Source organism: Danio rerio, chromosome 16, assembly GCF_052040795.2.
Source record: "Danio rerio strain M-AB ecotype USA chromosome 16, GRCz13ab, whole genome shotgun sequence".
NCBI classification, from domain to species: domain Eukaryota; kingdom Metazoa; phylum Chordata; class Actinopteri; order Cypriniformes; family Danionidae; genus Danio; species Danio rerio.
In genome coordinates, this window is record NC_141036.1 from 29,239,958 (window position 1) to 29,261,420 (window position 21,463).

A 21,463-nucleotide genomic window follows, 5' to 3' on the forward strand; every position below is an offset into this window, starting at 1 on the left:
CTCCACCTAGGGCCCTCTGACCCCAGCAAGCTACCCAGGGCTCCAACTCTCTCCCTGGACTAGCAGTATAGGCTCCAGGGTGCCCCCTGGTCCTCCACCTAGGGGCCCCTGACCCAAGCAAGCTGCCCAGGGGTCCACCTCTCTCCCTGGACTTGCAATAGAGGCCCCAGGGTGCCCGTTGGCCCTCCACCTAGGGGCCTCTGACCCCAGAAAGCTACCCAGGGGTCCACCTCTCTCGCTACACTTGCAGACTAGGCCCCAGGGTGACCCTTGGCCCTCCACCTAGGGGCCTCTGACCCCAGCAAGCTGCCCTGGGGCCTGCCTATCTCCCTGGACTTGCAGTAGTTTCCCCAGGGTGCCCCATGGCCCTTCACCTAGGGGCCTCTGACCCCAGCAAGCTACCCAGGGGTCCACCTCTCTTCCTGGACTTGCAGTATAGGTCCCAGGGTGCCCCCTGGCCCTCCAACTAGGGGCTACTGACCCCAGCAAGCTACCCAGGGCTCCACCTCTCTCCCTGGACTTGTAGTAGAGGCCCTAGGCTGCCCTCTGGCCCTCCACCTGGGGCCTCTGACCCCAGCAAGCTAACCAGGGCTCCACCTCTCTCCCTGGACATGCAGTAGAGTCCCCAGGTTGACCCTTGGCCCTCCACCTAGGGCCCTTTGACCCCAGCAAGCTACCCAGGGGTCCACCTCTCTCCCTGGACTTGCAGTATAGGCCACAGGGTGCCCCCTTGCCCTCCACCTAGGGGCCTCTGACCCCAGCAAGCTACCCAGGGCTCCACCTCTCTCCCTGGACTTGCAGTAGAGGCCCCAGGGTGCCCCCTTGCCCTCCACCCAGGGGCTACTGGCCCCAGCAAGCTACCCAGGGCTCCACCTCTCTCCCTGGACTTGCAGTAGAGGCCCCTAGGGTACCCCGTGGCCCTCCACCTAGGGGCCTCTGACCCCAGCAAGCTACCCAGGGGTCCAGCTTTCTTCCTGGACTTGCAATAGAGGCCCCAGGGTGCCCCCTGGCCCTCCACCTAGGGGCCTCTGAGTCCAGCAAGCTACCCAGGGGTCCACATCTCTCCCTGGACTTGCAGTAGAGGCCCCAGGGTACCCCGTGGCCCTCCACCTAGGGGCCTCTGAACCCAGCAAGCTACTCAGGGGTCCAGCTCCCTCCGAGGACTTGCAATAGAGGCCCCAGGGTGCCCCTTGCCCTCCATCGGGGGCTACTGACCCCAGCAAGCTACCCAGGGCTCCACCTCTCTCCCTGGACTTGTAGTAGAGGCCCTAGGCTGCCCTCTGGCCCTCCACCTAGGGGCCTTTGACCCCAGCAAGCTACCCAGGGCTCCACCTCTCTCCCTGGACTTGCAGTAGAGGCCCCAGGGTGCCCATTGGCCCTCCACCTAGGGGTCACTGACCCCAGCAAGCTACCGAGGGGTCCACCTCTCTCCCTGGACTTGCAGTAGAGTTTCCAGGGTGGCCCCTGGCCCTCCACCTAGGGGCCTCTGAGTCCAGCAAGCTACCCAGGGGTCCACATCTCTCCCTGGACTTGCAGTAGAGGCCCCAGGGTACCCCCTGGCCCTCCAACTAGGGGCCTCTGACCCCAGCAAGCTACCCAGGCGTCCACCTCTCTCCTTGGACTTGCAGTAAAGGCACCAGGGTGCCCCCTGGCCCTCCACCTAGGGGCATCTGACCCCAGCAAGCTACCCAGGGGTCCACCTCTCTCCCTGGACTTGCAGTATAGGACCCAGGGTGCCTCCTGGCCCTCCAACTAGGGGCATCTAACACCAGCAAGCTACCCAGGGGTCCACCTCTCTCCCTGGACTTGCAGTATAGGCCCCAGGGTGCCCTCTGGCCCTCCACTTAGTTGCATCTGACACCAGCAAGCTACCCAGGGGTCCACCTCTCTCCCTGGACTTGCAGTATAGGCCCCAGTGTGCCCTCTGGCCCTCCACCTAGGGGCCTCTGACCCCAGCAAGCTACCCAGGGGTCCACATCTCTCCCTGGACTTGCAGCAGAGGCCCCAGGGTACCCCGTGGCCCTCCACCAAGGGACCTCTGACCCCAGCAAGCTACCCTGGGGCCTACCTATCTCCCTGGACTTGCAGTAGAGTCCCCAAGGTGCCCCATGGCCCTCCACCTTGGGCCCTCTGACCCCAGCAAGCTGCCCAGGAGTCCACCTCTCTCCCTGGACTTGCAATAGAGGCCCCAGGGTGCCCCTTGGCCCTCCACCTAGGGGCCTCTGACCCCAGAAAGCTACCCATGGGTCCACCTTTCTCCCTGGATTTATAGTAGAGGCCCTACGGTTTCCCCTGGCCCTCCCCTTAGGGGCTACTGACCCCAGCAAGCTTCCCAGTGATTCACCTCTCTCCCTGGACTTGCAGCAGAGGCCCTAGGCTGCCCTCTGGCCCTCCACCTATTGGCCTCTGACCCCAGAAAGCTACCCAGGGCTTCACCTCTCTCCCTGGACTTGCAGTAGAGGCCCCAGGGTGCCCATTGGCCCTCCGCCTAGGGGCCTCTGACCCCAGCAAGCTACCCAGGGGTCCACATCTCTCCCTGGACTTGCAGTAGACGCCCCTGGGTGCCCCCTGGCCCTCCACCTAGGGGCCTCTGACCCCAGCAAGCGACCCAGGGGTCCACATCTCTCCCTGGATTTATAGTAGAGGCCCTACGGTGCCCCCTGGCCCTCCCCCTAGGGGCCTCTGACACCAACAAGCTTCCCAGTGATTCACTTCTCTCTCTGGACTTGCAGTAGAGGCCTCAGGTTGACCCTTGGCCCTCCACCTAGGGCCGTCTGACCCCAGCAAGCTGCCCAGGGGCCTGCCTATCTCCTTGAACTTGCAGTAGAGTCCCCAGGGTGCCCCATGGCCCTCCACCTAGGGCCCTTTGACCCCGGCAAGCTACCCAGGGGTCCACATCTCTCCCTGGACTTGCAGTAGAGGCCCCAGGGTGCCCCCTTGCCCTCCACCCAGGGGCTACTGACCCCAGCAAGCTACCCATGGCTCCAGCTCTCTCCCTGAACTTGCAGTAGAGGCCCAAAGGTACCCTGTGGCCCTCCACCTAGGGGCCTCTGACCCCAGCAAGCTACCCAGGGGTCCACATCTCTCCCTGGACTTGCAGTAGAGGCCCCTGGGAACCCCGTGGCCCTCCACCTAGGGGCCTCTGAACCCAGCAAGCTACCCAAGGGTCCAGCTCTCTCCCTGGAATTGCAATAGAGGCCCCAGGGTGCCCCCTTGCCCTCCACCCAGGGGCTACTGACCCCAGCAAGCTACCCAGGGCTCCACCTCTCTCCCTAGACTTTAAGTAGAGGCCCTAGGCTGCCCTCTGGCCCCCCACTTAGGGGCCTCTGACCCCAGCAAGCTACCCAGGGCTCCACCTCTCTCTCTGGACTTGCAGTAGAGGCCGCAGGGTGCCCATTGGCCCTCCACCTAGGGGTCTCTGACCCCAGCAAGCTACCCAGGGGTCCACCTCTCTCCCTGGACTTATAGTAGAGGCCCCAGGGTGCCCCCTGGACCTCCACCTAGGGGCCTCTGACCCCAGCAAGCTACCCAGGGGTCCACATCTCTCCCTGGACTTGCAGTAGAGGCCCCAGGGTACCCCTTGGCCCTCCACCTAGGGGCCTCTGAACCCAGCAAGCTACTCAGGGGTCCAGCTCCCTCCGTGGACTTGCAATAGAGGCCCCAGGGTGCCCCTTGCCCTCCATTAGGGGCTACTGACCCCAGCAAGCTACCCAGGGCTCAACCTCTCTCCCTGGACTTGTAGTAGAGGCCCTAGGCTGCCCTCTGGCCCTCCACCTAGGGGCCTTTGACCCCAGCAAGCTACCCAGGGCTCCACCTCTCTCCCTGGACTTGCAGTAGAGGCCCAAGGGTGCCCATTGGCCCTCCACCTAGGGGTCTCTGACCCCAGCAAGCTACCCAGGGGTCCACCTCTCTCCCTGGACTTATAGTAGAGTTTCCAGGGTGCCCCCTGGCCCTCCACCTAGGGGCCTCTGAGTCCAGCAAGCTACACAGGGGTCCACATCTCTCCCTGGACTTGCAGTAGAGGCCCCAGGGTACCCCCTGGCCCTCCAACTAGGGGCCTCTGACCCCAGCAAGCTACCCAGGGGTCCACCTCTCTCCCTGGACTTGCAGTATAGGACCCAGGGTGCCCCCTGGCCCTCCAACTAGGGGCATCTAACACCAGCAAGCTACCCAGGGGTCCACCTCTCTCCCTGGACTTGCAGTAGAGGCCCCAGGTTGACCCTTGGCCCTCCACCTAGGGCCCTTTGACCCCAGCAAGCTACCCAGGGGTCCACCTCTCTCCCTGGACTTGCAGTATAGGCCACAGAGTGCCCCCTTGCCCTCCACCTAGGGGCCTCTGACTCCAGCAAGCTACCCAGGGCTCCACCTCTCTCCCTGGACTTGCAGTAGAGGCCCCAGGGTGCCCCCTTGCCCTCCACTCAGGGGCTACTGGCCCCAGCAAGCTACCCAGGGCTCCACCTCTCTCCCTGGACTTGCAGTAGAGGCCCCAGGGTACCCCGTGAACCTCCACCTAGGGGCCTCTGACCCCAGCAAGCTACCCAGGTGTCCAGCTGTCTCCCTGGACTTGCAATAGAGGCCCCAGGGTGCCCCCTGGCCCTCCACCTAGGGGCCTCTTAGTCCAGCAAGCAACCCAGGCGTCCACATCTCTCCCTGGACTTGCAGTAGAGGCCCCAGGGTACCCCGTGGCCCTCCACCTAGGGGCCTCTGAACCCAGCAAGTTACCCAGGGGTCCAGCTCCCTCCGTGGACTTGCAATAGAGGCCCCAGGGTGCCCCCTTGCCCTCCACTCATGGGCTACCGACCCCAGCAAGCTACCCAGGGCTCCACCTCTCTCCCTGGACTTGTAGTAGAGGCCCTAGGCTGCCCTCTGGCCCTCCACCTAGGGGCATTTGACCCCAGCAAGCTACCCAGGGCTCCACCTCTCTCCCTGGACTTGCAGTAGAGGCCCCAGGGTGCCCATTGGCCCTCCACCTAGGGGTCTCTGACCCCAGCAAGCTACCGAGGGGTCCACCTCTCTCCCTGGACTTGCAGTAGACGCCCCTGGGTGACCCCTGGCCCTCCACCTAGGAGCCTCTGACCCCAGCAAGCTACCCAGGGGTCCACCTCTCTCCCTGGACTTATAGTAGAGTTTCCAGGGTGCCCCCTGGCCCTCCACCTAGGGGCCTCTGAGTCCCTTAAGCTACCCAGGGGTCCACATCTCTCCCTGGACTTGCAGTAGAGGCCCCAGGGTACCCCCTGGCCCTCCAACTAGGGGCCTCTGACCCCAGCAAGCTACCCAGGGGTCCACCTCTCTCCTTGGACTTGCAGTATAGGCCCCAGGGTGCCCCCTGGCCCTCCACCTAGGGGCATCTGACCCCAGCAATCTACCCAGGGGTCCACCTCTCTCCCTGGACTTGCAGTATAGGACCCAGGGTGCCCCCTGGCCCTCCAACTAGGGGCATCTAACACCAGCAAGCTACCCAGGGGTCCACCTCTCTCCTTGGACTTGCAGTATAGGCCCCAGGGTGCCCTCTGGCCCTCCACCTAGGGGCATCTGACACCAGCAAGCTACCCAGGGGTCCAGCTCTCTCCCTGGACTTGCAGTATAGGCCCCAGTGTGCCCTCAGGCCCTCCACCTAGGGGCCTATGACCCCAGCAAGCTACCCAGGGGTCCACCTCTCTCCCTGGACTTGCAGTAGAGGCCCCAGGGTACCCCGTGGCCTTCCACCAAGGGACCTCTGACCCCAGCAAGCTACCCAGGGGCCTACCTATCTCCCTGGACTTGCAGTAGAGTCCCCAGGGTGCCCCATGGCCCTCCACCTTGGGCCCTCTGATCCCAGCAAGCTACCCAGGGCTCCAACTCTCTCCCTGGACTTGCAGTATAGGCCCCAGGGTGCCCCCTGGTCCTCCACCTAGGGGCCCCTGACCCAACCAAGCTGCCCAGGGGTCCACCTCTCTCCCTGGACTTGCAATAGAGGCCCCAGGGCGCCCCCTGGCCCTCCACCTAGGGGCCTCTGAGTCCAGCAAGCTACCCAGGGGTCCACCTCTCTTCCTGGACTTGCAGTATAGGCCCCAGGGTACCCCGTGGCCCTCCACCTAGGGGCCTCTGACCCCAGCAAGCTACCCAGGGGTCCACATCTCTCCCTGGACTTGCAGTAGAGAACCCAGGGTGCCCATTGGCCCTCCACCTAGAGGTCTCTGATCCCAGCAAGCTACCGAGGGGTCCACCTCTCTCCCTGGACTTGCAATAGAGGCCCCAGGGTGCCCCGTGACCCTCCACCTAGGGGCCCCTGACCCAAGCAAGCTGCCCAGAGGTCCACCTCTCTCCCTGGACTTGCAATAGAGGCCCCAGGGTGCCCCCTGGCCCTCCCCCTAGGGGCCTCTGACACCAGCAAGCTTCCCAGTGGCCCACCTCTCTCCCTAGACTTGCAATAGAGGCCCCAGGGTGCCTCCTGGCCCTCCCCCTAGGGGCCTCTGACACCAGCAAGCTTCCCAGTGGTCCACCTCTCTCCCTAGACTTGCATTAGAGGCCCCAGGGTGACCCTTGGCCCTCCACCTAGGGACCTCTGACCCCAGCAAGCTACGCAGGGAACTACCTATCTCCCTGGACTTGCAGTAGAGTCCCCAGGGTGCCTCATGGCCCTCCACCTTGGGCCCTCTGACCCCAGCAAGCTACCCAGGGCTCCAACTCTCTCCCTGGACTAGCAGTATAGGCCCCAGGGTGCCCCCTGGTCCTCCACCAGGGGTCCCTGACCCAAGCAAGCTGCCCAGAGGTCCACCTCTCTCCCTGGACTTTAATAGAGGCCCCAGGGTGCCCCCTGGCCCTCCCCCTAGGGGCCTCTGACACCAGCAAGCTTCCCAGTGGTCCACCTCTATCCCTAGACTTGCAGTAGAGGCCCCAGGGTGACCCTTGGCCCTCCACCTAGGGACCTCTGATCCTAGCAAGCTCCCCAGGGGCCTACCTATCTCCATGGACTTGCAGTAGAGTCCCCAGGGTGCCCCATGGCCCTCCACCTTGGGCCCTCTGACCCCAGCAAGCTACCCAGGGCTCCAACTCTCTCCCTGGACTTGCAGTATACGCCCCAGGGTGCCCCCTGGTCCTCCAACCAGGGGCCCCTGACCCAAGCAAGCTGCCCAGGGGTCCACCTCTCTCCCTGGACTTGCAATAGAGGCCCCAGGGTGCCCCTGGGCCCTCCACCTAGGGGCCTCTGACCCCAGAAAGCTACCCAGGGGTCTACCTCTCTACGTAGACTTGCAGACTAGGCCCCAGGGTGACCCTAGACTTGCAGTAGAGGCCCCAGGGTGACCCTTGGCCCTCTACCTAGGGACCTCTGACCCCAGCAAGCTACCCAGGGCTCCAACTCTCTCCCTGGACTTGCAGTATAGGCCCCAGGACACCCCGTGGCCCTCCACCCAGGGGCCTCTGAACCCAGCAAGCTACCCAGGGGTCCACATCTCTCCCTAGACTTGCAGACTAGGCCCCAGGGTGAACCTTGGCCCTCCACCTAGGGGCCTCTGACCCCAGCAAGCTGCCCAGGGGCCTGCCTATCTCCCTGGAATTGCAGTAGTGTCCCCAGGGTGCCCCATGGCCCTCCACGTAGGGCCCTCTGACCCCAGCAAGCTACCCAGGGGTCCAACTCTCTCCCTGGACTTGCAGTAGAGGCCCCAGGGCACCCCGTGGCCCTCCACCCAGGGGCCTCTGAACCCAGCAAGCTAACCAGGGGTCCACCTCTCTCCCTGGACTTGCAGTAGAGGCCCTAGGCTGCCCTCTGGCCCTCCACCTCTTGGCCTCTGACCCCAGCAAGCTACCCAGGGCTTCACCTCTCTCCCTGGTCTTGCAGTAGAGGCCCCAGGGTGCCCATTGGCCCTCCACCTAGGGGCCTCTGACCCCAGCAATCTACCGAGGGGTCCACCTCTCTCCCTGGACTTGCAGTAGAGGCCACAGGGTGCCCCTTGGCCCTCCACCTAGGGGCCTCTGACCCCAGCAAGCTACCCAGGGGTCCACATCTCTCCCTGGACTTGCAGTAGACGCCCCTGGGTGCCCCCTGGTCCTCCACCTAGGGGCCCCTGACCCAAGCAAGCTGCCCAGGGGTCCACCTCTCTCCCTGGACTTGCAATAGAGGCCACAGGGTGCCCCTTGGCCCTCCACCTAGGGGCCTCTGACCCCAGAAAGCTACCCAGGGGTCCACCTCTCTCCCTAAACTTGCAGACTAGGCCCCAGGGTGACCCTTGGCCCTCCACCTAGGGGCCTCTGACCCCAGCAAGCTACCCAGGGGCCTACCTATCTCCCTGGACTTGCAGTAGAGTCCCCAGGGTGCCCCATGGCCCTCCACCTAGGGCCCTCTGACCCCAGCAAGCTACCCAGGGCTCCAACTCTCTCCCTGGACTAGCAGTATAGGCCCCAGGGTGCCCCCTGGTCCTCCACCAGGGGCCCCTGACCCAAGCAAGCTGCCCAGAGGTCCACCTCTCTCCCTGGACTTGTAATAGAGGCCCCAGGGTGCCCCCTGGCCCTCCCCCTAGGGGCCTCTGACACCAGCAAGCTTCCCAGTGGTCCACCTCTCTCCCTAGACTTGCAGTAGAGGCCACAGGGTGACCCTTGGCCCTCCACCTAGGGACCTCTGATCCCAGCAAGCTACCCAGGGGCCTACCTATCTCCCTGGACTTGGCCCTCCACCCAGGGGACTCTGAACCCAGCAAGTTATCCAGGGGTCCACCTCTCTCCCTGGACTTATAGTAGAGGCCCTATGGTGACCCCTGGCCCTCTCCCTAGGGGCCTCTGACACCAGCAAACTTCCCTGTGATTCACCTCTCTCCCTGGACTTGCAGTAGAGGCCCCAGGGTACCCCGTGGCCCTCCACTTAGGGGCCTCTGACCCCAGCAAGCTACCCAGGGGTCCACATCTCTCCCTGGACTTGCAGTAGAGGCCCCAGGGTACCTCGTGGCCCTCCACCTAGGGGCCTTTGAACCCAGCAAGCTACCCAGGGGTCCAGCTCTCTCCCTGGACTTGCAATAGAGGCCCCAGGGTGCCCCCTTGCCCTCCACCCAGTGGCTACTGACCCCAGCAAGCTACCCAGGGGTCCACATCTCTCCCTGGACTTGCAGTAGAGGCCCCAGGGTGCCCATTGGCCCTCCACCTAGGGGTCTCTGACCCCAGCAAGCTACCGAGGGGTCCAGCTCTCTCCCTTGACTTGCAATAGAGGCCCCAGGGTGCCCCGTGACCCTCCACCTAGGGGCCTCTGACCCCAGCAAGCTACCCAGGGGTCCACCTCTCTTCCTGGACTTGCAGTATAGGCCCCAGGGTGCCCCCTGGCCCTCCAACTAGGGGCCTCTGACCCCAGCAAAGCTACCCAGGGGTCCACTTCTCTCCTTGGACTTGCAGTATAGGCCCCAGGGTGCCCCCTGGCCCTCCACCCAGGGGCTACTGACCCCAGCAAGCTACCCAGGGCTCCACCTCTCTCCCTGGATTTGCAGTAGAGGCCCCAGGGTACCCCGTTGCCCTCCACCTAGGGGCCTCTGACCCCAGCAAGCTACCCAGGGGTCCACATCTCTCCCTGGACTTGCAGTAGAGAACCCAGGGTGCCCATTGGCCCTTCACCTAGGGGTCTCTGATCCCAGCAAGCTACCGAGGGGTCCACCTCACTCCCTGGACTTGCAATAGAGGCCCCAGGGTGCCCCGTGACCCTCCACCTAGGGGCCTCTGACCCAAGCAAGCTACCCAGGGGTCCAGCTCTCTCCCTGGGCTTGCAAAAGAGGCCCCAGGGTGCCCCCTTGCCCTCCACCCAGGGGCTACTGACCCCAGCAAGCTACCCAGGGCTCCACCTCTCTCCTTGGACTTGTAGTAAAGGCCCTAGGCTGCCCTCTGGCCCTCCACCTAGGGGCATCTGACCCCAGCAAGCTACTCAGGGCTCCACCTCTCTCCCTGGACATGCAGTAGAGGCCCCAGGTTGACCCTTGGCCCTCCACCTAGGGCCCTTTGACCCCAGCAAGCTACCCAGGGGTCCACCTCTCTCCCTGGACTTGCAGTATAGGCCCCAGGGTGCCCCCTGGCCCTCCACCTAGGGGCCTCTGAGTCCAGCAAGCTACCCAGGGGTCCACCTCTCTTCCTGGACTTGCAGTATAGGCCCCAGGGTGCCCCCTGGCCCTCCACCTAGGGGCCTCTGAGTCCAGCAAGCTACCCAGGGGTCCACCTCTCTTCCTGGACTTGCAGTATAGGCCCCAGGGTGCCCCCTGGCCCTCCAACTAGGGGCCTCTGACCCCAGCAAAGCTACCCAGGGGTCCACCTATCTCCTTGGACTTGCAGTATAGGCCCCAGGGTGCCCCCTGGCCCTCCAACCAGGGGCTACTGACCCCAGCAAGCTACCCAGGGCTCCACCTCTCTCCCTGGATTTGCAGTAGAGGCCCCAGGGTACCCCGTGGCCCTCCACCTAGGGGCCTCTGACCCCAGCAAGCTACCCGGGGGTCCACATCTCTCCCTGGACTTGCAGTAGAGAACCCAGGGTGCCCATTGGCCCTCCACCTAGGGGTCTCTGACCCCAGCAAGCTACCGAGGGGTCCACCTCTCTCCCTGGACATGCAGTAGAGTCCCCAGGTTGACCCTTGGCCCTCCACCTAGGGCCCTTTGACCCCAGCAAGCTACCCAGGGGTCCACCTCTCTCCCTGGACTTGCAGTATAGGCCACAGGGTGCCCCCTTGCCCTCCACCTAGGGGCCTCTGACCCCAGCAAGCTACCCAGGGCTCCACCTCTCTCCCTGGACTTGCAGTAGAGGCCCCAGGGTGCCCCCTTGCCCTCCACCCAGGGGCTACTGGCCCCAGCAAGCTACCCAGGGCTCCACCTCTCTCCCTGGACTTGCAGTAGAGGCCCCTAGGGTACCCCGTGGCCCTCCACCTAGGGGCCTCTGACCCCAGCAAGCTACCCAGGGGTCCAGCTTTCTTCCTGGACTTGCAATAGAGGCCACAGGGTGCCCCCTGGCCCTCCACCTAGGGGCCTCTGAGTCCAGCAAGCTACCCAGGGGTCCACATCTCTCCCTGGACTCTAGTAGAGGCCCCAGGGTAACCCGTGGCCCTTCACCTAGGGGCCTCTGAACCCAGCAAGCTACTCAGGGGTCCAGCTCCCTCCGTGGACTTGCAATAGAGGCCCCAGGGTGCCCCTTGCCCTCCATCTGGGGCTACTGACCCCAGCAAGCTACCCAGGGCTCCACCTCTCTCCCTGGACTTGTAGTAGAGGCCCTAGGCTGCCCTCTGGCCCTCCACCTAGGGGCCTTTGACCCCAGCAAGCTACCCAGGGCTCCACCTCTCTCCCTGGACTTGCAGTAGAGGCCCCAGGGTGCCCATTGGCCCTCCACCTAGGGGTCTCTGACCCCAGCAAGCTACCGAGGGGTCTACCTCTCTCCCTGGACTTGCAGTAGACGCCCCTGGGTGACCCCTGGCCCTCCACCTAGGGGCCTCTGACCCCAGCAAGCTACCCAGGGGTCCACCTCTCTCCCTGGACTTATAGTAGAGTTTCCAGGGTGCCCCCTGGCCCTCCACCTAGGGGCCTCTGAGTCCAGCAAGCTACCCAGGGGTCCACATCTCTCCCTGGACTTGCAGTAGAGGCCCCAGGGTACCCCCTGGCCCTCCAACTAGGGGCCTCTGACCCCAGCAAGCTACCCAGGCGTCCACCTCTCTCCTTGGACTTGCAGTATAGGCACCAGGGTGCCCCCTGGCCCTCCACCTAGGGGCATCTAACACCAGCAAGCTACCCAGGGGTCCACCTCTCTCCCTGGACTTGCAGTAGAGGCCCCAGGGTACCCCGTGGCCTTCCACCAAGGGACCTCTGACCCCAGCAAGCTACCCAGGGGCCTACCTATCTCCCTGGACTTGCAGTAGAGTCCCCAGGGTGCAACATGGCCCTCCACCTTGGGCCCTCTGATCCCAGCAAGCTACCCAGGGCTCCAACTCTCTCCCTGGACTTGCAGTATAGGCCCCAGGGTGCCCCCTGGTCCTCCACCTAGGGGCCCCTGACCCAAGCAAGCTGCCCAGGGGTCCACCTCTCTCCCTGGACTTGCAATAGAGGCCCCAGGGTGCCCCCTGGCCCTCCACCTAGGGGCCTCTGAGTCCAGCAAGCTACCCAGGGGTCCACCTCTCTTCCTGGACTTGCAGTATAGGCCCCAGGGTGCCCCCTGGCCCTCCAACTAGGGGCCTCTGACCCCAGCAAAGCTACCTAGGGGTCCACCTCTCTCCTTGGACTTGCAGTATAGGCCCCAGGGTGCCTCCTGGCCCTCCAACCAGGGGCTACTGACCCCAGCAAGCTACCCAGGGCTCCACCTCTCTCCCTGGATTTGCAGTAGAGGCCCCAGGGTACCCCGTGGCCCTCCAACTAGGGGCCTCTAACCCCAGCAAGCTACCCAGGGGTCCACATCTCTCCCTGGACTTGCAGTAGAGAACCCAGGGTGCCCATTGGCCCTCCACCTAGGGGTCTCTGATCCCAGCAAGCTACCGAGGGGTCCACCTCTCTCCCTGGACTTGCAATAGAGGCCCCAGGGTGCCCCGTGACCCTCCACCTAGGGGCCTCTGACCCCAGCAAGCTACCCAGGGCTCCACCTCTCTCCCTGGACATGCAGTAGAGGCCCCAGGTTGACCCTTGGCCCTCCACCTAGGGCCCTTGGACCCCAGCAAGCTACCCAGGGGTCCACCTCTCTCCCTGGACTTGCAGTATAGGCCACAGGGTGCCCCCTTGCCCTCCACCTAGGGGCCTCTGACCCCAGCAAGCTACCCAGGGCTCCACCTCTCTCCCTGGACTTGCAGTAGAGGCCCCAGGGTGCCTTCTTGCCCTCCACTCAGGGGCTACTGGCCCCAGCAAGCTACCCAGGGCTCCACCTCTCTCCCTGGACTTGCAGTAGAGGCCCCAGGGTACCCCGTGGCCCTCCACCTAGGGGCCTCTGACCCCAGCAAGCTACCCAGGGGTCCAGCTGTCTCCCTGGACTTGCAATAGAGGCCCCAGGGTGCCCCCTGGCCCTCCACCTAGGGGCCTCTAAGTCCAGCAAGCAACCCAGGCGTCCACATCTCTCCCTGGACTTGCAGTAGAGGACCCAGGGTACCCCGTGGCCCTCCACCTAGGGGCCTCTGACCCCAGCAAGTTACCCAGGGGTCCAGCTCCCTCCGTGGACTTGCAATAGAGGCCCCAGGGTGCCCCCTTGCCCTCCACTAAGGGGGTACTGACCCCAGAAAGCTACCCAGGGCTCCACCTCTCTCCCTGGACTTGTAGTAGAGGCCCTAGGCTGCCCTCTGGCCCTCCACCTAGGGGCCTTTGACCCCAGCAAGCTACCCAGGGCTCCACCTCTCTCCCTGGACTTGCAGTAGAGGCCCCAGGGTGCCCATTGGCCCTCCACCTAGGGGTCTCTGACCCCAGCAAGCTACCGAGGGGTCCACCTCTCTCCCTGGACTTGCAGTAGACGCCCCTGGGTGACCCCTGGCCCTCCACCTAGGGGCCTCTGACCCCAGCAAGCTACCAAGGGGTCCACCTCTCTCCCTGGACTTATAGTAGAGTTTCCAGGCTGCCCCCTGGCCCTCCACCTAGGGGCCTCTGAGTCCAGCAAGCTACCCAGGGGTCCACATCTCTCCCTGGACTTGCAGCAGAGGCCCCAGGGTACCCCGTGGCCCTCCACCAAGGGACCTCTGACCCCAGCAAGCTACCCAGGGGTCCACCTCTCTCCCTGGACTTATAGTAGAGTTTCCAGGGTGCCCCCTGGCCCTCCACCTAGGGGCCTCTGAGTCCCTTAAGCTACCCAGGGGTCCACATCTCTCCCTGGACTTGCAGAAGAGGCCCCAGGGTACCCCCTGGCCCTCCAACTAGGGGCCTCTGACCCCAGCAAGCTACCCAGGGGTCCACCTCTCTCCTTGGACTTGCAGTATAGGCCCCAGGGTGCCCCCTGGCCCTCCACCTAGGGGCATCTGACCCCAGCAAGCTACCCAGGGGTCCACCTCTCTCCCTGGACTTGCAGTATAGGACCCAGGGTGCCCCCTGGCCCTCCAACTAGGGGCATCTAACACCAGCAAGCTACCCAGGGGTCCACCTCTCTCCCTGGACTTGCAGTATAGGCCCCAGGGTGCCCTCTGGCCCTCCACCTAGGGCCCTCTGACCCCAGCAAGCTACCCAGGGCTCCAACTCTCTCCCTGGACTAGCAGTATAGGCTCCAGGGTGCCCCCTGGTCCTCCACCTAGGGGCCCCTGACCCAAGCAAGCTGCCCAGGGGTCCACCTCTCTCCCTGGACTTGCAATAGAGGCCCCAGGGTGCCCGTTGGCCCTCCACCTAGGGGCCTCTGACCCCAGAAAGCTACCCAGGGGTCCACCTCTCTCGCTACACTTGCAGACTAGGCCCCAGGGTGACCCTTGGCCCTCCACCTAGGGGCCTCTGACCCCAGCAAGCTGCCCTGGGGCCTGCCTATCTCCCTGGACTTGCAGTAGTTTCCCCAGGGTGCCCCATGGCCCTTCACCTAGGGGCCTCTGACCCCAGCAAGCTACCCAGGGGTCCACCTCTCTTCCTGGACTTGCAGTATAGGTCCCAGGGTGCCCCCTGGCCCTCCAACTAGGGGCTACTGACCCCAGCAAGCTACCCAGGGCTCCACCTCTCTCCCTGGACTTGTAGTAGAGGCCCTAGGCTGCCCTCTGGCCCTCCACCTGGGGCCTCTGACCCCAGCAAGCTAACCAGGGCTCCACCTCTCTCCCTGGACATGCAGTAGAGTCCCCAGGTTGACCCTTGGCCCTCCACCTAGGGCCCTTTGACCCCAGCAAGCTACCCAGGGGTCCACCTCTCTCCCTGGACTTGCAGTATAGGCCACAGGGTGCCCCCTTGCCCTCCACCTAGGGGCCTCTGACCCCAGCAAGCTACCCAGGGCTCCACCTCTCTCCCTGGACTTGCAGTAGAGGCCCCAGGGTGCCCCCTTGCCCTCCACCCAGGGGCTACTGGCCCCAGCAAGCTACCCAGGGCTCCACCTCTCTCCCTGGACTTGCAGTAGAGGCCCCTAGGGTACCCCGTGGCCCTCCACCTAGGGGCCTCTGACCCCAGCAAGCTACCCAGGGGTCCAGCTTTCTTCCTGGACTTGCAATAGAGGCCCCAGGGTGCCCCCTGGCCCTCCACCTAGGGGCCTCTGAGTCCAGCAAGCTACCCAGGGGTCCACATCTCTCCCTGGACTTGCAGTAGAGGCCCCAGGGTACCCCGTGGCCCTCCACCTAGGGGCCTCTGAACCCAGCAAGCTACTCAGGGGTCCAGCTCCCTCCGAGGACTTGCAATAGAGGCCCCAGGGTGCCCCTTGCCCTCCATCGGGGGCTACTGACCCCAGCAAGCTACCCAGGGCTCCACCTCTCTCCCTGGACTTGTAGTAGAGGCCCTAGGCTGCCCTCTGGCCCTCCACCTAGGGGCCTTTGACCCCAGCAAGCTACCCAGGGCTCCACCTCTCTCCCTGGACTTGCAGTAGAGGCCCCAGGGTGCCCATTGGCCCTCCACCTAGGGGTCACTGACCCCAGCAAGCTACCGAGGGGTCCACCTCTCTCCCTGGACTTGCAGTAGAGTTTCCAGGGTGGCCCCTGGCCCTCCACCTAGGGGCCTCTGAGTCCAGCAAGCTACCCAGGGGTCCACATCTCTCCCTGGACTTGCAGTAGAGGCCCCAGGGTACCCCCTGGCCCTCCAACTAGGGGCCTCTGACCCCAGCAAGCTACCCAGGCGTCCACCTCTCTCCTTGGACTTGCAGTAAAGGCACCAGGGTGCCCCCTGGCCCTCCACCTAGGGGCATCTGACCCCAGCAAGCTACCCAGGGGTCCACCTCTCTCCCTGGACTTGCAGTATAGGACCCAGGGTGCCTCCTGGCCCTCCAACTAGGGGCATCTAACACCAGCAAGCTACCCAGGGGTCCACCTCTCTCCCTGGACTTGCAGTATAGGCCCCAGGGTGCCCTCTGGCCCTCCACTTAGTTGCATCTGACACCAGCAAGCTACCCAGGGGTCCACCTCTCTCCCTGGACTTGCAGTATAGGCCCCAGTGTGCCCTCTGGCCCTCCACCTAGGGGCCTCTGACCCCAGCAAGCTACCCAGGGGTCCACATCTCTCCCTGGACTTGCAGCAGAGGCCCCAGGGTACCCCGTGGCCCTCCACCAAGGGACCTCTGACCCCAGCAAGCTACCCTGGGGCCTACCTATCTCCCTGGACTTGCAGTAGAGTCCCCAAGGTGCCCCATGGCCCTCCACCTTGGGCCCTCTGACCCCAGCAAGCTGCCCAGGAGTCCACCTCTCTCCCTGGACTTGCAATAGAGGCCCCAGGGTGCCCCTTGGCCCTCCACCTAGGGGCCTCTGACCCCAGAAAGCTACCCATGGGTCCACCTTTCTCCCTGGATTTATAGTAGAGGCCCTACGGTTTCCCCTGGCCCTCCCCTTAGGGGCTACTGACCCCAGCAAGCTTCCCAGTGATTCACCTCTCTCCCTGGACTTGCAGCAGAGGCCCTAGGCTGCCCTCTGGCCCTCCACCTATTGGCCTCTGACCCCAGAAAGCTACCCAGGGCTTCACCTCTCTCCCTGGACTTGCAGTAGAGGCCCCAGGGTGCCCATTGGCCCTCCGCCTAGGGGCCTCTGACCCCAGCAAGCTACCCAGGGGTCCACATCTCTCCCTGGACTTGCAGTAGACGCCCCTGGGTGCCCCCTGGCCCTCCACCTAGGGGCCTCTGACCCCAGCAAGCGACCCAGGGGTCCACATCTCTCCCTGGATTTATAGTAGAGGCCCTACGGTGCCCCCTGGCCCTCCCCCTAGGGGCCTCTGACACCAACAAGCTTCCCAGTGATTCACTTCTCTCTCTGGACTTGCAGTAGAGGCCTCAGGTTGACCCTTGGCCCTCCACCTAGGGCCGTCTGACCCCAGCAAGCTGCCCAGGGGCCTGCCTATCTCCTTGAACTTGCAGTAGAGTCCCCAGGGTGCCCCATGGCCCTCCACCTAGGGCCCTTTGACCCCGGCAAGCTACCCAGGGGTCCACATCTCTCCCTGGACTTGCAGTAGAGGCCCCAGGGTGCCCCCTTGCCCTCCACCCAGGGGCTACTGACCCCAGCAAGCTACCCATGGCTCCAGCTCTCTCCCTGAACTTGCAGTAGAGGCCCAAAGGTACCCTGTGGCCCTCCACCTAGGGGCCTCTGACCCCAGCAAGCTACCCAGGGGTCCACATCTCTCCCTGGACTTGCAGTAGAGGCCCCTGGGATCCCCGTGGCCCTCCACCTAGGGGCCTCTGAACCCAGCAAGCTACCCAAGGGTCCAGCTCTCTCCCTGGAATTGCAATAGAGGCCCCAGGGTGCCCCCTTGCCCTCCACCCAGGGGCTACTGACCCCAGCAAGCTACCCAGGGCTCCACCTCTCTCCCTAGACTTTAAGTAGAGGCCCTAGGCTGCCCTCTGGCCCCCCACTTAGGGGCCTCTGACCCCAGCAAGCTACCCAGGGCTCAACTCTCTCTCTGGACTTGCAGTAGAGGCCGCAGGGTGCCCATTGGCCCTCCACCTAGGGGTCTCTGACCCCAGCAAGCTACCCAGGGGTCCACCTCTCTCCCTGGACTTATAGTAGAGGCCCCAGGGTGCCCCCTGGACCTCCACCTAGGGGCCTCTGACCCCAGCAAGCTACCCAGGGGTCCACATCTCTCCCTGGACTTGCAGTAGAGGCCCCAGGGTACCCCTTGGCCCTCCACCTAGGGGCCTCTGAACCCAGCAAGCTACTCAGGGGTCCAGCTCCCTCCGTGGACTTGCAATAGAGGCCCCAGGGTGCCCCTTGCCCTCCATTAGGGGCTACTGACCCCAGCAAGCTACCCAGGGCTCAACCTCTCTCCCTGGACTTGTAGTAGAGGCCCTAGGCTGCCCTCTGGCCCTCCACCTAGGGGCCTTTGACCCCAGCAAGCTACCCAGGGCTCCACCTCTCTCCCTGGACTTGCAGTAGAGGCCCAAGGGTGCCCATTGGCCCTCCACCTAGGGGTCTCTGACCCCAGCAAGCTACCCAGGGGTCCACCTCTCTCCCTGGACTTATAGTAGAGTTTCCAGGGTGCCCCCTGGCCCTCCACCTAGGGGCCTCTGAGTCCAGCAAGCTACACAGGGGTCCACATCTCTCCCTGGACTTGCAGTAGAGGCCCCAGGGTACCCCCTGGCCCTCCAACTAGGGGCCTCTGACCCCAGCAAGCTACCCAGGGGTCCACCTCTCTCCCTGGACTTGCAGTATAGGACCCAGGGTGCCCCCTGGCCCTCCAACTAGGGGCATCTAACACCAGCAAGCTACCCAGGGGTCCACCTCTCTCCCTGGACTTGCAGTAGAGGCCCCAGGTTGACCCTTGGCCCTCCACCTAGGGCCCTTTGACCCCAGCAAGCTACCCAGGGGTCCACCTCTCTCCCTGGACTTGCAGTATAGGCCACAGAGTGCCCCCTTGCCCTCCACCTAGGGGCCTCTGACTCCAGCAAGCTACCCAGGGCTCCACCTCTCTCCCTGGACTTGCAGTAGAGGCCCCAGGGTGCCCCCTTGCCCTCCACTCAGGGGCTACTGGCCCCAGCAAGCTACCCAGGGCTCCACCTCTCTCCCTGGACTTGCAGTAGAGGCCCCAGGGTACCCCGTGAACCTCCACCTAGGGGCCTCTGACCCCAGCAAGCTACCCAGGTGTCCAGCTGTCTCCCTGGACTTGCAATAGAGGCCCCAGGGTGCCCCCTGGCCCTCCACCTAGGGGCCTCTTAGTCCAGCAAGCAACCCAGGCGTCCACATCTCTCCCTGGACTTGCAGTAGAGGCCCCAGGGTACCCCGTGGCCCTCCACCTAGGGGCCTCTGAACCCAGCAAGTTACCCAGGGGTCCAGCTCCCTCCGTGGACTTGCAATAGAGGCCCCAGGGTGCCCCCTTGCCCTCCACTCATGGGCTACCGACCCCAGCAAGCTACCCAGGGCTCCACCTCTCTCCCTGGACTTGTAGTAGAGGCCCTAGGCTGCCCTCTGGCCCTCCACCTAGGGGCATTTGACCCCAGCAAGCTACCCAGGGCTCCACCTCTCTCCCTGGACTTGCAGTAGAGGCCCCAGGGTGCCCATTGGCCCTCCACCTAGGGGTCTCTGACCCCAGCAAGCTACCGAGGGGTCCACCTCTCTCCCTGGACTTGCAGTAGACGCCCCTGGGTGACCCCTGGCCCTCCACCTAGGAGCCTCTGACCCCAGCAAGCTACCCAGGGGTCCACCTCTCTCCCTGGACTTATAGTAGAGTTTCCAGGGTGCCCCCTGGCCCTCCACCTAGGGGCCTCTGAGTCCCTTAAGCTACCCAGGGGTCCACATCTCTCCCTGGACTTGCAGTAGAGGCCCCAGGGTACCCCCTGGCCCTCCAACTAGGGGCCTCTCACCCCAGCAAGCTACCCAGGGGTCCACCTCTCTCCTTGGACTTGCAGTATAGGCCCCAGGGTGCCCCCTGGCCCTCCACCTAGGGGCATCTGACCCCAGCAATCTACCCAGGGGTCCACCTCTCTCCCTGGACTTGCAGTATAGGACCCAGGGTGCCCCCTGGCCCTCCAACTAGGGGCATCTAACACCAGCAAGCTACCCAGGGGTCCACCTCTCTCCTTGGACTTGCAGTATAGGCCCCAGGGTGCCCTCTGGCCCTCCACCTAGGGGCATCTGACACCAGCAAGCTACCCAGGGGTCCAGCTCTCTCCCTGGACTTGCAGTATAGGCCCCAGTGTGCCCTCAGGCCCTCCACCTAGGGGCCTATGACCCCAGCAAGCTACCCAGGGGTCCACCTCTCTCCCTGGACTTGCAGTAGAGGCCCCAGGGTACCCCGTGGCCTTCCACCAAGGGACCTCTGACCCCAGCAAGCTACCCAGGGGCCTACCTATCTCCCTGGACTTGCAGTAGAGTCCCCAGGGTGCCCCATGGCCCTCCACCTTGGGCCCTCTGATCCCAGCAAGCTACCCAGGGCTCCAACTCTCTCCCTGGACTTGCAGTATAGGCCCCAGGGTGCCCCCTGGTCCTCCACCTAGGGGCCCCTGACCCAACCAAGCTGCCCAGGGGTCCACCTCTCTCCCTGGACTTGCAATAGAGGCCCCAGGGCGCCCCCTGGCCCTCCACCTAGGGGCCTCTGAGTCCAGCAAGCTACCCAGGGGTCCACCTCTCTTCCTGGACTTGCAGTATAGGCCCCAGGGTACCCCGTGGCCCTCCACCTAGGGGCCTCTGACCCCAGCAAGCTACCCAGGGGTCCACATCTCTCCCTGGACTTGCAGTAGAGAACCCAGGGTGCCCATTGGCCCTCCACCTAGAGGTCTCTGATCCCAGCAAGCTACCGAGGGGTCCACCTCTCTCCCTGGACTTGCAATAGAGGCCCCAGGGTGCCCCGTGACCCTCCACCTAGGGGCCCCTGACCCAAGCAAGCTGCCCAGAGGTCCACCTCTCTCCCTGGACTTGCAATAGAGGCCCCAGGGTGCCCCCTGGCCCTCCCCCTAGGGGCCTCTGACACCAGCAAGCTTCCCAGTGGTCCACCTCTCTCCCTAGACTTGCAATAGAGGCCCCAGGGTGCCTCCTGGCCCTCCCCCTAGGGGCCTCTGACACCAGCAAGCTTCCCAGTGGTCCACCTCTCTCCCTAGACTTGCATTAGAGGCCCCAGGGTGACCCTTGGCCCTCCACCTAGGGACCTCTGACCCCAGCAAGCTACGCAGGGAACTACCTATCTCCCTGGACTTGCAGTAGAGTCCCCAGGGTGCCTCATGGCCCTCCACCTTGGGCCCTCTGACCCCAGCAAGCTACCCAGGGCTCCAACTCTCTCCCTGGACTAGCAGTATAGGCCCCAGGGTGCCCCCTGGTCCTCCACCAGGGGTCCCTGACCCAAGCAAGCTGCCCAGAGGTCCACCTCTCTCCCTGGACTTTAATAGAGGCCCCAGGGTGCCCCCTGGCCCTCCCCCTAGGGGCCTCTGACACCAGCAAGCTTCCCAGTGGTCCACCTCTATCCCTAGACTTGCAGTAGAGGCCCCAGGGTGACCCTTGGCCCTCCACCTAGGGACCTCTGATCCTAGCAAGCTCCCCAGGGGCCTACCTATCTCCATGGACTTGCAGTAGAGTCCCCAGGGTGCCCCATGGCCCTCCACCTTGGGCCCTCTGACCCCAGCAAGCTACCCAGGGCTCCAACTCTCTCCCTGGACTTGCAGTATACGCCCCAGGGTGCCCCCTGGTCCTCCAACCAGGGGCCCCTGACCCAAGCAAGCTGCCCAGGGGTCCACCTCTCTCCCTGGACTTGCAATAGAGGCCCCAGGGTGCCCCTGGGCCCTCCACCTAGGGGCCTCTGACCCCAGAAAGCTACCCAGGGGTCTACCTCTCTACGTAGACTTGCAGACTAGGCCCCAGGGTGACCCTAGACTTGCAGTAGAGGCCCCAGGGTGACCCTTGGCCCTCTACCTAGGGACCTCTGACCCCAGCAAGCTACCCAGGGCTCCAACTCTCTCCCTGGACTTGCAGTATAGGCCCCAGGACACCCCGTGGCCCTCC